The sequence below is a fragment of the Lepus europaeus genome, chromosome 17 (genome assembly GCF_033115175.1).
Source record: "Lepus europaeus isolate LE1 chromosome 17, mLepTim1.pri, whole genome shotgun sequence".
NCBI classification, from domain to species: Eukaryota; Metazoa; Chordata; class Mammalia; order Lagomorpha; family Leporidae; genus Lepus; species Lepus europaeus.
This window is the reverse complement of record NC_084843.1, coordinates 54563242-54580925: the sequence shown is the minus strand read 5'-3', so window position 1 is coordinate 54580925 and position 17684 is coordinate 54563242.

Here is a 17684-nt window from a genome sequence, read left to right as displayed (position 1 = left end):
TAAGCCATCTTCTATTGTTTTCTCAGGCCATAGCAAAGAGCTGGATTTGAAATGGAGCAGCAGGGACTTGAACTGGCACCCATATGGGATGCTGCCACTGCAGGTAGCAGCTTTTCTGCTACACGACAGCTCTGACCCCTCCATATGAATTTTAGAATCTTTTTTTTCTATATCTCAGAGGAATGTTGTTTGCATTTCAATTGGGATTGCATTGAATCTATAAATTGCTTTTGGTAGTATGAACATTTAGAAGATGTTGATTCTTCCAATCCATGAACATGGAAGATTTTTTCCACTTTTTAATGTCTTCTTCTATTTCTCTCTTTATTGTTTTGTAATTTTCATTGTAGAATTCTTTGATGTTCTTGGTTAAGTTTATTACAAGGTATTTAAATTGTTTTGTAGCTATTGTGAATGGGATTCATCTTAGAAGATCTTTCTCAACTATGGCTTTGAATACAAAGGCTATTGATTTTTCTGCATTGATTTTATATCCTGCTACTTTATCCAACTTTTCTATGGAATCTTTTAAATAGTCTTTTTGTGGAGTCTTTTGGGCCCCCTATGAATAGAATCTTGTCATCAGCAAATAGAGATAGTTTGACTTCCTCCTTCCCTATTTGTATCCCTTTGATTCTTTTTTTTCCCTGATGGCTCTAGCTAAAATTTACAGGACTACATTATATAGCAGTGGTGAGGGGGACATCCTTGTCTGGTTCCAGATCGCAATTTTTCCACATTCACTAGGAGGCTGGCTGTAGGTTTGTTACAAATTGCTTTGATTATATTGAGGAATATTCCTTCTATACCAAGTTTGCTTAAGGATTTCATGATAAAATCGTGTTGAATTTTCGCAATAGCTTTCTCTGCATCTATTGAGATAGTGATGTGGTTTTTGGTCTTCAGTTTATTAATGTGGTTTGCCACAACCATTGATTTTTGGATTCTGAACCATCCCTGCATATCAGGGATAAATCTCACTTGGCCCAGGTGAAATGATCTTTCTGATTTGTTGTTGGATTTGGTTGGCTAGTATTTTGTTGAGGATTTTTGCATCTATGTTCATCAGAGATATTGGTCTATAGTTTTCTTTCTCTTTCATGTCTTTTTTCTGGCTTAAGTAATAAGGTGATGTAGGCTTCACTGAAGGAGTTTGGGAGAATTCCCTCTTTTTTGGTTGCTGTGAATAGTTGAGAAGGATTGGAATTAGTTCTTCTTTAAATGTTGGGTAGAATTCAGCAGTGATGTCATGATGCCCTGGGCTTTTCTTTGTTGGAAGAGTGTTTATTATTGATTCAATCTCCATCTGGGTTATTGGTCGGTTTTGGTGTTCTATAACTGAATGATTCAATCCAGGTAGGCTTTATGTGTCCAGGAATCTATTCATTTCTTTCAGGTTTCCCAATTTGTTGGCACACAGTTCTTTCTTTGTAGTAATTTCTGATGATTCTTTATATTTATGTGGTTTCTGTTGTATTTTTTTCATCTCTGATTTTGTGGCTTTGGGTCTTCTCTCTCTGTTTTTTTTTTCTTTTGTTTTGTTTTGCTTTTCTTCAGTTGGGCCAATGTTGTGTCTATTTTGTTTATTTTTTTTCAAAAAACAGTCTTCATTTCATTGACCTTTTGTATTTTTTGGTCTCTATTTTCTTTATTATTTCCTTAATTTTAATTATTTCTTTCCTCCTACTAATTTGGAGTTTGCTTTGCTGTTATTTTTCTAGGTCCTTGGAATGCATGGACAGCTCATTTATTTGTTGATTTTCCAGTTTCTTGATATAGACACCAATGCCTATAAACTTCACTGTTAACATTGCTCTTGCTATATCCCGTAAGTTTTATGAGGTATTGTTATCCTAATTTGTTTCCAGACTTTTTTTTATTCCTCTTATGACCCACTGTTCATTTAGGAGTACATTGTTCAGAGTCCATGTACCTGCATATGTTCTTGAGATTTTTAAGTTGCTGGTTTCGGGCTTCAATACAATGTGATCAGAGAAGGTGCATGGTATGATTTTGATTTTTTTTAATTTACTGAGGTTTGCTTTATTGCCTGGTATATGGTATATCTTAGAGAAAGTTTTGTGTACTGCTGATAAGAATGTAATGTGTATTCTGCCACTGTGGGTTGAAAAGTTCTGTAGCTATCAGGTCCATTTGGTCCATAGTGTTGATCAGCTCCATTGTTTCTTTGTTGATTTCCTATCTGGCTGAACTATCCAGTGATGAAATTAGGGTGTTGATAACCAGGAAGAAAAGAAAGCTAGGCATCAGAAGCAATGGGTGGCAGGCCTATTAATGGCTGATCTGTACAGTGATCTGCCCTCAAGCAGACCCAACAGGCCAGTCCACTGCAGTGGCTTTCAAAGTGGTAAGCCTGGGCTTCAGCAGAAGTCAGCTTGTGAAGAGCCCTGGCAGCTCTGCCAAGAGTTGGATCACTGGAAATGGACCTGCCCTGGAGTCGAAGGATGCCCAGGTCAGAGCCACAGATCTTATTGGCTCTAAGCTGAAAAGCCCTTCACTCAGCCCAACTTCCAAAGTGACCACTGCAGCTGAGGGGATGGTCAAGTAGGGTCAGCAACATTGCAGGCAGAACTGTAAATTTCTTGTTAGAGATGCCCCCTGCCTTGACCTGGCCAGCTCTCCTCCCAGGCCAGCCAAGTAATGAAAGTCAACAGAGTGCCTTCCCCTAGGAGGTTCACACCTCCCTTAGGATATTCCCAATGTGAAGAGATAGATAGGCCTGGGCCTCTGAATTCACAAGGCCTAAAGCCCACCAGATTATTATCAAGCCCCTTCTATCAGGTTCTATTTGCCTCTCAATCAGAAAACTTAATTGTAGCTTAGACAGCACCTTTCTTAGCTCCTCTAATAATGACTCTGTCCTTTGTTCTAGGCCCTGTCTATCACACTTGGGCCTCATTCCTTTGTAATCATAACCTCTACTCTACCACCAATGGCTCTACTCCCAACATGTGTGTACTGATGGTCCTCTTCCCCACTTAATGCTGTATAATTGTTCAAACCTGGTAAATGCCACTCTTAGGATCATTGGTTACTATCCTCACTCTGTCTTTTATGACCTTGTCTAAATATGATCAGAGTCGGCAAACTTGGAAGGCTTCCATAGCCTTGGCAACTCATGACGACAGCCTAGGATGGTTACTGGCGCCATAAACTAGAGTGTCAATTTGTTGGGTCAACAACAGGAGCCACTGTGCACTCGCTCCTCATGTGGGATCTCTGTCCTTAATGTGCTGTACATTTTGATTTAATGCTATAACTAGTACTCCAACAGTATGTTTCACTTTGTGTTTCTATGTGGGTGCAAACTGTTGAAATCTTTATACTAAATTGATCTTCTGTATAAAAAAAAATTAGGGTGTTGAAGTCCCCCATCACTTTTGTGCTGAAGTCTATGTCTCCCTTTAGATCTTTTAATAGATCTTTTAGGTAGCCAGATGCCCTGTAGTTAGGTGCATATATATTCATTATTGTCATGCTTTCCTGTTGTATTGATCCTTTAATCATTATATAGTGCCCTTTTTTATCTTTTTCAACAGTTTTGCATTAAATTTATTTTATCTGATATTAGGATGGCTATACCTGCCCTTTTTTTTTCCCCTGTTAGCACAGAGAATCTTTTTCTATCCTTTCACTTTCAGTCTATGTGTATCTTTGTTGGTGTTGTGTGTTTCTTGTATGCAGTAAATAGATAGATCTTGTTTTTGAATCCATTCTTAACTATAGAGTTGAGGCTATTTACATTCAGGTTAACTATTGATAAGTAACCACTTGGCCCTTCAATTTTTCTATGAATGTTCCAATCATTTGGTTTGGGTTTCTTTTGTACTTTCACTTGGGGAGGGGGTTGTGTTTGCATTCTTTCATGATGATGGCTTTCTTTCTGTGTTTCTGTGTGTAGCACATCCTTATACATCTTTTGTAGGGCTGGACAAATGGTGACAAATTTTTTCAATTTCTGTTTGTTATGGAAGATCTTTATTTCATCTTCATTTATAAATGAGAGTTTTACAGGGTACAGTATTCTGGGTTGACATTTTTTTTTTCTCTTAAGATTTGGACTATATGTTGCCATTGTCTTCTAGCCTGTAGAGTTTCTGATGAAAAGTCAGCTATGAGTCTAATTGGAGATCCTCTGAAATTTATCTGTTATTTCTCTCATGCACATTTTAGAATTTTTTCTTTATGTTTACTGTGGAAAGTTTGATTACTCTCTGTCGCAGTGAAGATCTTTTCCAGTTATATCTGTTAGAAGTCCTATGCGCTTCCTGTACTTGGAGATTCCTTTCTTTCTATAAGTTAGGGAAGTTTTCTGATATTGTTTCACTAAGTAGGCCTTCTAGTTCTTCTCTCTTTATATGCCTTCAGGCATTCCTAATACTCACATGCTGGGTCTTTTGATAGTATCCCATATATCTCTAACACTGTTTTTAAGTCTTCTCATATCTTCTTCTTGTGTTTGGTCTGATTGTAAAATTTTCAGAGATCTGTCTTCTAGCTTGGATATTCTTTCTTCTGCCTCACCAACTCTGTTGTTAAGACTTTCCATTGCATTTGTATTTGATCTATTGAATTCTTCATTTCTAGTATTTCATTTTGATTTCTTAGTTTCATGGGAAAAATTTTCATTCGTATCATACATAGCATTCTGTAGTTCATGAATTTGCTTCTGATTGTTTCTGAGTAATCTGATGATTAATTTCATGAATCCCACTTCTGACACTTCTTCAATCTCTTCATCTTCACATTCTAATATTGAAATGTTGTAGTGTTCATTTGGGGGGCTCACAGTGTTTCCCTTATTCCTGTTTCTTGAATTTTTGCCTTTATTTTTAGTCATTTGTAGAATAATTTTTTTTGTTGGATAGCTTTTATCTTCGATCTGTGTCTCTATGGCTTAGTGGGATGTCTACACTCTCAGTGAATATCAAGAGGTGTGTGCTCGATGTGGGCAGGTCAGGGTGCTCTGTTCAGCACTGCAGGATGTGATGAGTATCCAGAGTATCACCCCAGCTGGGCATGGTAGCTTTCTTCTGGTTAACTGGATGGAGACGAATGATCACCTCTGTTGGTGTGTCCAGTGCTTCTCCTCCCAGCAAAGGAATGCCCAGGTGCTAGTCCCCAGTGTGCTCAGCACTCACCTGCACCACTTCATGAACTATATATATGATCTATGGAATGTTTACTGTGAGCATGGTTCCCTCTGCTATGAGCTGCTCTAGATAACAGAGGAGCTCAGAGAGTGTGGAAAAGCACTCTGTGGTTCTCCAGAACCTAGCCACACTTTCTCCCCTTATGCAGTCACTGTTTTCTCAGATTCAGCTCCTAGGGTTCTCAGGGTCATGGAGTGCTAGTGGGGCCGCTCTGCCCTACTAGCCAGTCCTGTCTACAAGGAAACTAAGGTGTTCCCAGAGCCATTGTCTTTATGCGATCCTTACAACCAGATTTGATGTCATTGGGGAATGCAGGTTTTTCTCTCTGGTTAGACCTGTGGTTCACAGGAGTGCCAAGTACCTGCCTGCTGCAGCCCTGCTCACTTCTCAATTGTGCTGGGCGTGTGAGAGAGTCCCGCAGGCAGCACAACTGGTGTGGTGCAATGGGTGCAGTAAAGGCCCTACTCCTTGTTTTTTTTCTGAATAGCTGTGGCTGCCCTAATTAACTATGTGGAGGGTGACCCCAGTTATTGCTGGGTGCACTCATGGGAGCTGGGGTGGCTGTTACCTGTCTGTGTCCAAAAATGGTGCCAGCCCTCCCACAGCTGGCAGCAGGTCTCTATTGTAGCAGGGATGGAGGGAAGGAGGGAGGGAAAGAGGGAGGGAGGGAGGGAGGGAGGGAGGGAGGGAGGGAGATGTTCCACCTTTTTTTTTCCCCAGGTCTTTGGGTGATTGGTCACCTGTTGTCTTGGGGGATATGTGTGGAACTCTAAAAGGTGCAGTTCCCCAAGCTCTCCCTCTGCTATATCAGCAGTGCCATGGGCCATGGGCCCACTCTCACCTGGTTTGCCGGGGAGGTCGTCTTCCTCCCCAATTCCAAGCTGGTGGGTCTTTGGTTGCGTATTTGCTCTTTCAATATGGGTCCAGACTGTTTCGTCTACTTTCACAGGATCTCCTATTGCAGTTCCCCTGCAGCTTTACCCTGAGAGTGTACTTTCTCCCCTTTTATAAATATTAATTTCACCCCACATAAATCAGACCACCCTGTTGCAACTCTAACCACTACACTTTTTTTTTAACTGCATCATGTCTTGCCTAAATCTTGCCTTCCCTCCATTCCCTTCACTGTTCCCTCAGTGGCAACATCTCTATGCATGGGAACTCACCTTTGCAGTCATATATATTGTTACATATTATATAACAAACAAATTTTATGATGTTAGGATAAAAGGATCTTAGAGATGGGTAAAGAAAAAAATCCATGATAGAAATAATAGAAGAAATTTTTGTTAAATAAATCTAGACTTGAGAGTTATGAAAACCAAACTCAAAGGGACAGGAATTTCTGGATAGAAACATAAGCCTAACTGATGATGACTAATGTGCAGTTCAGGGCTGCAAACAATTACTGAGGCTCTAAATGTCAATTTCACTCCTATACATTATATTTTTGGTACTCTATTACCACAGATCAGGGAAAGTATATGGTATTTGTCTTTTTGTGACTGGCTGATTTCACTAAGTATAATGGTTTCCAGGTGCATAATATAAATTTTTGAATTAGCACATGTGAGCTCACCTTTGGAGTACTGTCTGTTGCTGAAGTACTTTCTGATTCATTCACACAGTCTCTCCACAGTCACTTGCTACTGCCTGTCTATCTTCGCTCTCTCTACACCTTAGGACTTGATTCTGACTTAGTGCCCTAAATTGTTAGGAAAATTGCTCTGGACCTGGGATTAGGTAAAAGAGATGAGTCCGCATTCTCTAGCAGATCCTCTGGTTATGATTTGTTCCCATCTGGTGAGAGTATGGGGACCTTTGACCTTTGATTACTGACTTCGACAATTTCACAGCTCTGTACAAATAGATGCTAAGTTACAGAAAACTAATGGCCATGCTGCTGCTTCCAGAGCATTGTAAAGGAGTTTTATGTAGCAGAGAATGTAAATCTCTGTAAGACTGATTCTCAGCAAGTTTTAATTTGATAGTTTCTTTATTAATTAGTAAGTGGGTTAAACCCTTTGTTAATTCATTTATTTTTATTTTTTTGAAAGGCAGATTGATGGCGGTAGATGGGAGACAGAGATAAAGACAGTATCCATCTGCTGGTTCACTCAACAGACACCAGCAAACAGCTGAGCCTGGGGCAGGCTGAAGTCAGGAGACCACAACTCCATCCAGGTCTCCCACATGGGTAGCCCAGACATAAATACCTGACCCATTATCTGCTACCTTTCAGGCATAGCAACAGGAAGCTGAACAGGAAGTGAAGTAGCTAGGACTTGAACCAAGAACTCTGATATGGATGCAGGTGTCACAAGCAACGGCTTAACCAACTGAGCCATACATTTGCCCAAGACTTAAGTTCTTAATTTAAAAAAAAAAATGCCTATTATCAGTACCAAAACCTTCATATTTGGCAGAAGGTATGGAAAATGAGAATCCAGTGGGAAACTCAAGTCCTCTGCCTAGTTGATCTAGTTCAGGAATGCTTTAGGCCCCACATCAACAGATCTTAGCCCACAGAGATTTATTTCAGATTTCTTCATAACTGAAGACAACAATGTTTGCTGTGTTAAGCTACCGAGCTTCATTTGTAATTTGTTGTAACTAATTGTTAGCTAATGTATTAGGGAATAAACACTGATTATTCACATGACTGAGACTTCTCATACTTGTAAAACAACTATAAGTGTAACCACCCTATCTGCCACTTCTTTGCACCTTCTGATAAATGTCTGAGGGAAAACCAATCTGCAGAGACTCTCCAATCTTCAGATCTGTGGTAATCTCACTATTGCAATAACCTTAATAAAACCATCTCCTTAATTATCCACTGTATTGTATCTTTGGCGCCTGAATGTCATAGGATCGGCCTCACCTTTGGATCTTCATTTACTCCAAGGTAAGGGAGTCTCTTGGAGCCCCTAGTGATTCATTCCAGACTGATGACCTAGGGACTCAGCTGGATTCTGGACCGAGTTCTAGATTTTCATTCTCTGCAGCATAGTAAAAATCTATATTCCTGGGGCTGGAGCTGTGGTGAAGCTGGTAAAGCCACCACCTGCAGTGCTGGCATCCCATATGGGCAGCAGTGCAAGTCCCAGCTGCTCCACTTCCAATACAGCTCTTGGCTATAGCCTGGGGAAGCAGTGGAAGATGGCCCAAGTCCTTAGGGCCCCTGTACCTGCATGGAGATCTGGAAGAAGCTCCTGGCTCCTGGCTTCAGATGGGCCCAGCTCCAGCCGTTGTGGCCAACTGGGGAGTGAACCAGTGGATGGAAGACCTCTCTCTCACTCTCTCTGCCTCTCCTTCTTTCTCTGTGTCACTCTAACTTTCAGATAAATAAATAAATCTTTTAAAAAAATCTATATCCTTTGGAGGACTAATTTGATGTCTCATAGGGGCTTATTTTGGATTTACAATCTGGGCATTTGGTGATGTCTATAAATGGTTTGTGGAGGTCCTGCCTCCACTGGATTAAAGCCAACAGAGAATTTGGTTTGTAAGATTTTGCTGTTTGTTTATTTTGAGCTCAAATCAGTTAAGAATATATACTTACTGAAAAAAGAGAATAGTTTTTTTAAAATATGTATACAAGTAAATTTATAGTTTTCTTTACTCTTGACCAAAGATTAAAGCTATAAACTCTTTGTATCTATAAATATGCTTTTGTATCTATGAGTATTCCTCTCAATGGTTTTTCAAAATGAGATTATAAAATCTCTTAAAGGAACTTTGATCTGACTGGCTTAAAATAAGTGAGTACTTATACAAGTTAAATATTCTTGACATTTATAAGCACTGAAGCTTTGAACTTCCAATACTTTGCGCAAAAGAATTTTATTGAAAATAATTCAAAATGCTTTAATAATTCAAGCCCATATAATTTAGGTAAATCCTTGGAAAACAAACTAATTGAATATTTCTGATTTAATAAAAAGTTATGTCTTCAGAACCAATGCTTATATTTTTATTTTACTTGGATAGTTCTTCCTAAACTAATATAGGCTTACTCATCAAATACACTAGTATTACTTTTGCTGAATGTTTGAGATCAAGGAAAAAAATGTCAATTTGCGTTTAAAAATATAGAATCATTACTTTGACTAACTTTATTTCAATAGAAATTATGTTGTGTACTATGTGAACTTGAAGATAGTGTCTAAGATTAGTGTGTAATTTATACATTGGAGAGATATTAAATTTAGAGAATTAATGAATAGTCATTAGATAACTATGTCATTTTAAGTGAGGAAGTGCTGGAATATTAATTACTAAACATAATCTTAAGTACTTGCTTTTAGCCTCTAATTTTTACTTATTGTAAAGAGACTGTGTATTTGGATCTGTAAACGTGTTCCCTTTGCCACTGTTTTGTATTGTAATTGATGTATGTCAAGAGCAGGTTGTGAAATCTTTTTTCATGAGCTCTTCAGCTGTTCTGGAAGATGCCAGTGTGTGGGGCAGGTGTTTGGCCTGGCAGTTAAGATGCCAGCTAGGACACATACATCCATATCAGAGTTCATGATTCAAGTCCTGGATCTGTACCTGATTCCAATTTCCTGCTAACACATATCCTGGGAAACAGTAGGTGATGGCTCAAGTGTCTGGGTTCCTGCCACCCATGTGAGAAACCTAGAATGAGTTCCTGGTTCCCAGCTTCAGGCCAGGCCCAGTCCCAGTTGCCGTGGGCATTTGGGCATTATGCCAGCAAATAGGAGCCCTTTCTCTTTCTCTCTCTCTGGCTCTCAAATAAATAAATAATTGTTTAATGTTGGCATGTGACAGACATACACTCAGTTAACAATTTCTTCGTTTTAACTCTGAGATAGAAGTTTATAAGAAATATATGTGTTGTACAGGAATAATGTGGGCTGATTCTTGCTACTTCACACCTTTTGAGTAGCAGGTGGTGGCTCAATTACTTGATCCTCTTATTCATGGGAAAGACCCAAATTGAGTTCCTGGCTCCAGGCTTCCACCTGGCCCAGGCTTGGCAATTAGGAGTACTGGGAGTGCGAATCAGTAAATGGGAGATTCTCTCTCTCTCTCTCTCTCTCTCTCTCTCTCTCTCTGCTTTCTACCTTTCAGATAAATAAAATAAGTGCATTTTTAAAATGCTGTTGCAGAAAGTTTTCTCCATCTTCGGAGTCATCTGCCTGAGGGCAGAGACTTTATATGATCAGAGCAATTTCCTGCACTTGATGTTGACTCTAGGATGCCCTTGATTATATAAGGGAATGTAGTTTTCTCAATTTAAAAGGGTTAAGATTTTCACCCTTTTCATGTTATCTACGATGTTTTCTTTTAAAATCTCTTACCACATTAACTAAATAGACAGCCCAATATTACTTCACGGTGACTCATGATCTTATCTTAATCAAGTGTTCAACTCTCCTGACAAATTTTGACATTCTGTCTTTCCAAAATTGAATCCTAAGTGATATCTTTTGCACCTAAAATTGCCTTTGAGATTTCCCAGGGGAACCCTAGAAAAATCACAAAGGATTTGTTCTACCTTCTATAAAGAAAATGCTAAATTAATAAGTTTATTTAATATGTTACCATCAGTGAACTGCTATGGAAAACAAATCAGAAGAGATTAACCTGTAAATTTGTGAGTAAAATTGCGTACTTATTTCAAAAATTTGATGCTCTATAAAGAGTCCACAGAGACTGTCAACAATATGTTTTTACTTATTACAGTTCGGATATTGCTTTGCCTAACAGTAAATAACAATTATACAGGGTTACCCAACCAAAAATTTCAGATATTTTAAAAATGTTAACTTTATTGCCATACTCTTTTTATTTTGTACCCAGCATCTTCTAGCCCAGTAGTTTTCTACTGAAGATTTCTGTAACTTATCTGTCAATTTTTATTAATATTCAGATGTTTAGAACCTACTCCAAATTTATTTCATCTCCACTTGAATATCTTAGTATATTCTTGGTACATTCTAACTAGATGTTTGGTATATTCAGGGTACGTTATGTCCCAAAATTATTATAGGTTATATTTTATTTTTTCTTTGTAAGTAACACATTATAATTTTATGCATTACAATGGTGTAGCTTCAAACAGTATACAAAATATAACTAATTCTGTGGCTAAAAATGAATATTTGTAGGGAGACCAGTATTGTGATGTAAGTTTTTTTTTTCCATGTTAATGGTTCTTTAGAAAGATGGTAAGAGCAAACTGAACAGACTTAGCCCAGAATCCAAAGTCTGTACCCAGGTCTTTCCTGCTTCCCTCTGTAGGTGTGTCTCCTGGGTATCACCTCAGGTCAGGAGTCATTCTCTGGGAAAGCCATCTGAACTAACTGTGTAACTGGGCTGTTTTCACACCTCCTTTCTTCACTTCTACAGCCAGAGTTGAAGTACTCCTTTGTCCTCCACAACCTTTTATGGAAAAGTCCAATTCCTTCAAAAATATACTCACAAAAACATGCAAGAGATTGGCAAGATGGCTGAACAGATTTGCACAACACTCACCTCGTCCTCTACCAAGAAGACCAGAAAAACAAACAGCTACATTTCAAAATGGTATAAAGCTTACCTAACAACTGCAACCCCAATTCCCTGGTGGAGTCACTACCCTTTACAGGGAAAAGTTTAAATGGGAGAATCCCAAAAGGACCCATTTTTGAACGCACTACAACTCCATACATATCACAAGCTCAGAACAGCTAGGGAATCTACTTGGAGTATTCGTCATAGCTTTGCTTTGAAGAAATTTCTTGCATTTTCTCCAACCGACACCTACAACCCAGGTTGTTGCAACACTGAAATATATTGGGGGTGGAGCCATGCTGCCAGCCTGCCATCAATCTGAGAGCATGAGGGTATAGGTTCACCAAACCACACATTGGCTCAAGCTGCCCCAGGCCCACGTCATGTGTTCCATGCTACACACTATCCACTGCCTGTTTCATAGTGGTTTGCGTTTCATACCACACACCCTCAGATACCATTACTACTGTGACTGACTCACATTTGGCCTGAATTGCTGTTGGACCCAAAGTGTATGTTCTACACCATCATCTATGGCCTATGCCTTTGTCATCACTGCTGCAGGAAAATACTACTGTGCATATCTGGTGTCACCATTCCTACTGCTGAGTGACCACATGGGTACCCTACCACTACTGCTGTGTGCATCACACCAGTCTGAGCCACTTGAGTACCTCCTCCCTCACAGGGTTCTCCACGATAGAAGGGCCTTCTGATGCTGCCATCAAATACAACATGCTCAATCCTCAACTAAAACTGAGGACTCAATGGGTAAACTACACAACGGTGACCAACTAGAACCAAAATGAATGTAGGCCATTAAACCAAAACTGATAGACATATCTGTAGTAGAAAGCCAATTACCAGGAAAATCAATAGAGAACAGTGGTAGAGACAACTGAGCAAACAGATTCACAAATACTAATATAGGGGCACAAGAAATTTGATATATCAAGGTAGCAAACATCTCCAAAAGAACTCAATAACTCTCTAGCAAAAAAAAAGGAGATTGATGAAATGCTTGATAAAAAATTAAAAAGAAGGGCTGGCGCTGTGGCACAGTGGGTTAAAATTAAAGCCCTGGCCTGAAGTGCCGATATCCCATATGGGTACCAGTTCTAGTCCCAGCTGCTCCTCTTCCGATCCAGCTCTCTGCTATGGCCTGGGAAAGCAGTGGAAGATGGCCCAAGTTTTTGAGCCCCTGCACCCACGTGGGAGACCAGGAAAGATGCTCCTGGCTCCTGGCTTCGTATCGGCACAGCTCCGGCCATTGCGGCCATCTGGAGAGTGAACCAGTGGATGGAAGACCTCTCTCTCTGTCTCTATCTTTCTCTGTAACTCTGTCTTTCAAATAAATAAAATAAACCTTTAAAAAAAAGAATTAAAAAGAATGATTATTGGGAAACTCAAAGAGAAATAAGAAACAGAGTTTCACAATATTAGGAGAACAAATCATATGTAAATGATAAAGTCAATGAAGAGACAGAGATGTTGAAAAATAACCAAACAGAAGTCTTGGAAATGAAGAACTCAGTAAGTCAAATAAAAACACAGCTGGACTTTGCAGGAATTTGGGGAATGAATCAATGAAAGAGATCATGATAACTCTGTCTCTGTCTCTCCCATTCAAATGAATAAAAATTTTAAAAATTAGACTATATTGCAATACTGAGCCTTTATTCCAACTTGATAAGAATGAAGTAGAATTGAGTACTCATGAACATTTCATCCTTGGTTCACGCAGTTTCCTCCTCTACCTATTTTACTATCTGCACTAAAGTTGTTTTGCCAGCACTGATCAGAATTGTCCTTCCTTTTTTCATGTAAAACTTAAAAAGAAACAGTATTTCTTACAACTACATTATCTGTCCAAAGTGAGAAAATGAAGATGACTCTCCACAAGACTGGAAAGCATGATACTGTCCTAAATAACCTCTGCTCCAAATAACAGCGGTGTTTTTGATAGTCAACTAATAAACTCAAGATTTAGAATAATAGTTGGAACTTGAGTACAACCAAACCTACCTTGTTTTCTTTCTTTCTTTCTTTTTTTTTTTTTTTTTTTTTGAATGATGAAGTCACTTGGTTAATGTCATCTTGTAGAGCTGTCTTGGGAATATTTTAAATTCAGAACTAAAATAGACCCTTTATCAAATATGTGTTGTACTACAAAACTCCAAAGAAATGTAGCTAATAACCACTATTAACCACACAGTAAGGTTGATTATCCAACTGGAATTCTGACTCTCAAATTGGAGATATGCATGATGGGGAACTAAAAGTCATCGAGTTCAAGAAGTTTAGACAATTTGTTGTTGATACGGTATAGCTAACTTCTGGGACAATATCCCAACTAATGAGTTTACAGCCTCACAATAATAATAGAAAGGCTAATCATAAATAATCCGGTGGCTATAAGAGATAATCTGTTAGCTCTTAACAATGCTCACACCATCCAAAAGATATAAGAGCAAAGAGATTTGTTAAAGGAAAGCATGCTGTCTTCTATTTTTACTATTAATTCTCTATCCTGCTACTCTTGAGGGCATTTTTAAAAATGATTGATTGATTGGTTTGAAAGGCAAATTTACTGAGACAGAGGAAGGGAAGAGGGGAGAGAGAGAGACCTTCCATCCATTGGTTCATTTCCGAAATAGCAGAAGCAGCTAGGAGTCTAGAACTACATTGGGGTCCTCCGTGTGGACTTGGGCCATCTTTCACCACTTTCCCAGGTGCATTAGCAGGGAGCTGTATCAGTAGTGGGGCAATCAGGACTTGATCTGCAGCTCATTTGGGATGATGACTGCATCACAAGCAGTAACTTAACCTGTTGCACCACAATGCTGTCCCCTCTTGAATGCTTTTAAAATGACAGTACATCTGACAATGACTTTTCACATGGATCAGCTAATCCTTTTCTCTAGTCTTCTTCTCTAATGACTGAAAAAATATTCATGTGAATTACAAAATAAATCACTTAAGGAAATTCTATGGATTGTGTGCTTAATACAAGCAAAGATATACAACTTAATATATTTTTTGTTGTCACACAAAGAACACGTTTGTACAACAAATATTGAATAAGAAAATATAGTTTAAAATCAATAAGAAAGTGATCCATATTCTCATCATCTAGGTAAATATAAAACTTTTGATATTTTTGTGTAGAATTCATCAGATTATTTTTAAATGTTTTAACTTATATTAGTTCAAATAATTTTCAAATTTTCAATGTCTTCTACATTTTGAAAAGTAACAACCATGCTTCCTAATTACTTGAATTGCATGCCTCTTTCAGAGTCCTCTTTGAGTGTAGAGAAGAAAACCATGTGGCTTTTCTCACAAGGAACCAGATACTGAAAACATCAAAATCAAATTAGGAAAGAAGTAACATACAGTACATCTGAAAAGAAGGATTGTGTTATCTTCTGGCTTTCTTGAAACAGTTTCCTGAATTAAAATCTTTAACTATTGGATTAGAAATACCCAAAACATATACCCCTTGATACACTGTCCCATGATTAAATTATTTTGTGTTGACAAGTCTACTGGTAACTCAACTAAATAGCTTTATCAATGTATCAGATATTTTGCCTCATTATATTCTGTTTGGGAATCTATGAGATAAATGTTTTTCTAAACTTAATTACCTCCTCTTTAATAAATATGCTAATATTGATTCTTGAATTTGAAATCTCTAAAGTTGACACCAGAATTTGATGGTGCCATGGTTCCACATAAACTGTAATGATGCCTTCTGAAACAACATGCAAATAGTTTAATGGTTTTTTGACATCTATAAATATAGTTGCTATCTATTCATGATTTTTAAAATAAACTTAACCTATTTTTAAATCTACAGAACTTCTTGTTCAATAAAATCTTTACCAATATTTGAATAAACTCTAAATGGAGAGGATGAGTAATATTTGTTACATAAATGTGATATTTTTACATAAGCTGGCAGAATTTTGGAAAAACCCTTCTTTGATTCTGCCAAATACATCTGGAAGAAAATCAACACGTAATTGCAGAGCTCAAGAAGTCTAAATGTCTAAATAAGCATTAGCACCAAACAGTCTCTCTTTATTTTTCAGGGATTTGTTTTGAGAACATTTTATCCCACCCCATGCCTCCCTGTATTCCCTCCTCCCTCTTTCATTTATCTCCTGCCACGGGTAAAGAAAGCAGCCAATAAAAGGCTCTGTCTGGTGCCAAATATAATTTTTTTGGCAAAATTTGAAGCTCAGCCTCCAAATATTTAATTATATATGAAACTACATAGGAGGTATTTAATAAGGCAAAGCTTATATAAGAAGAAAAAAAGATTTTACCAAAAGAAAAAACTCTCTGTTATTTAGTTCAAATTGGGTACAATTTACTTTAATATGCAAAAACTTTTTTTGTCACTTCATTCACAAAACCAGTAGAAAAATTTGCCTTCATAGAATTCCAACAGAAACTTCTATTTGAGCTTCCCAATAAAGAAAACTAGTAATCTCCCCCAAATCTATTTTCCCTTTCCAATCAAACCCAACTGCTGGATTCTTTAGTTCCTAGGATGAGTCTATCTTCTGAACAGAGACAGACCCATGACCTAGTGTCTGATTTTTACTAACACCAAGGTAACTTCCATCCACCATAGGCAAAAAATATATTTAGTAATGAACTTTAACTTTGTTCAACTGAATTTTGCTTTCTTTATAGAGTGGAAAGAAAATATGACAGAAGTCTGTTTAGTGAGAATACCATACAAAGAATTATATGACTTCCAGCAAACATTGAAAGTAAGGTCTTGCCAAGCAGAATTTTAAGTATATCTTGCTTTATCTGATGACATAATTTTCCTTATTGCACTCTTAAATGAAGGGCAAACATTCATCAATGCTTTGGGATTCTTCCTGAGATTTATTCATTTATTTGAAAGGCAGAGTGACAGGGGAGGGGAAAAGGGGATGGAGAGAGAGAGAGAAATCTTCCATCCACTGGTTCACTCCCCAAATGACCACAATGGCTGAGGCTGGGCCAGGATGAAGCCAGGAACCACGAGCTTTTTCCAGGTCTCTCAAATGGGTGCAGTGGCCCAAGGACTTGGGCAAGCCTCCATTGCTTCCCAGGCACATTAGCAGGGAGCTTGATCAAAAGTGGAGCAGCCCAAACACAAACTGGAACTCATATAAAATTCTGGAATCATAGGCAGCAATCCAACATGCTACGTCACAACTCAAGCAATCTACTTTTGGATTTTAAACTTAAAGAGTAGAAATACTCAAGCTATCTTTCTGAGGCAAGCCAATGTCTATGCAGACTTGACACCGTGCCTGCATTTCCACATTAGAATCATCTTCTTACAAGTCTCCCCACCAAGAGCATAAATTCAAGGAAGGCAGGGGCTGCATCTCATTTATCTTATTATCCACAGTTTCTGGAACATAATGGGTATTAAATCAATGAGTGTCAAGTTAAAGAGCACTCTGTATGCTTTCCCCTCAAACTTCATGCCAATCTCCAATCTACATGAACCAAACCATATTCTGTATCCATTCTGTCTCAATGGTTCCTGACTATACCTGAATAAAAAAAAAAAATTGATTCCACTGACATGATCCATGAGAGATTCATGTTTTTAACTATCACAACTACCTCAATGACACGTCTATACATTTATTATGAGACACTCTATTCCCCAAAAGAAATTTTGTTACTGTTTTTCTCCCTTTAAATTTTCTCTTCCAGGTTTCAGTTTCTTGAAATGCAAATGCATGTTGACCCTCTTTGCATTCCTTCTTTCTGTACATAGGCTATGGCCTTGGAAAGAGTAATTACACTTTAAGTATTGAAATAATGATGGAGCATATGATGTGCTCTTAAATTAATGAGGGATTTTTGTATATCCCATGAAAATAACACAAACTATTGAATATGTCAGGTAGCAAAGAGTGCTGCCAGAGAATAGATGCCTATTTGTCCACATGCAAAGCTTCCTCT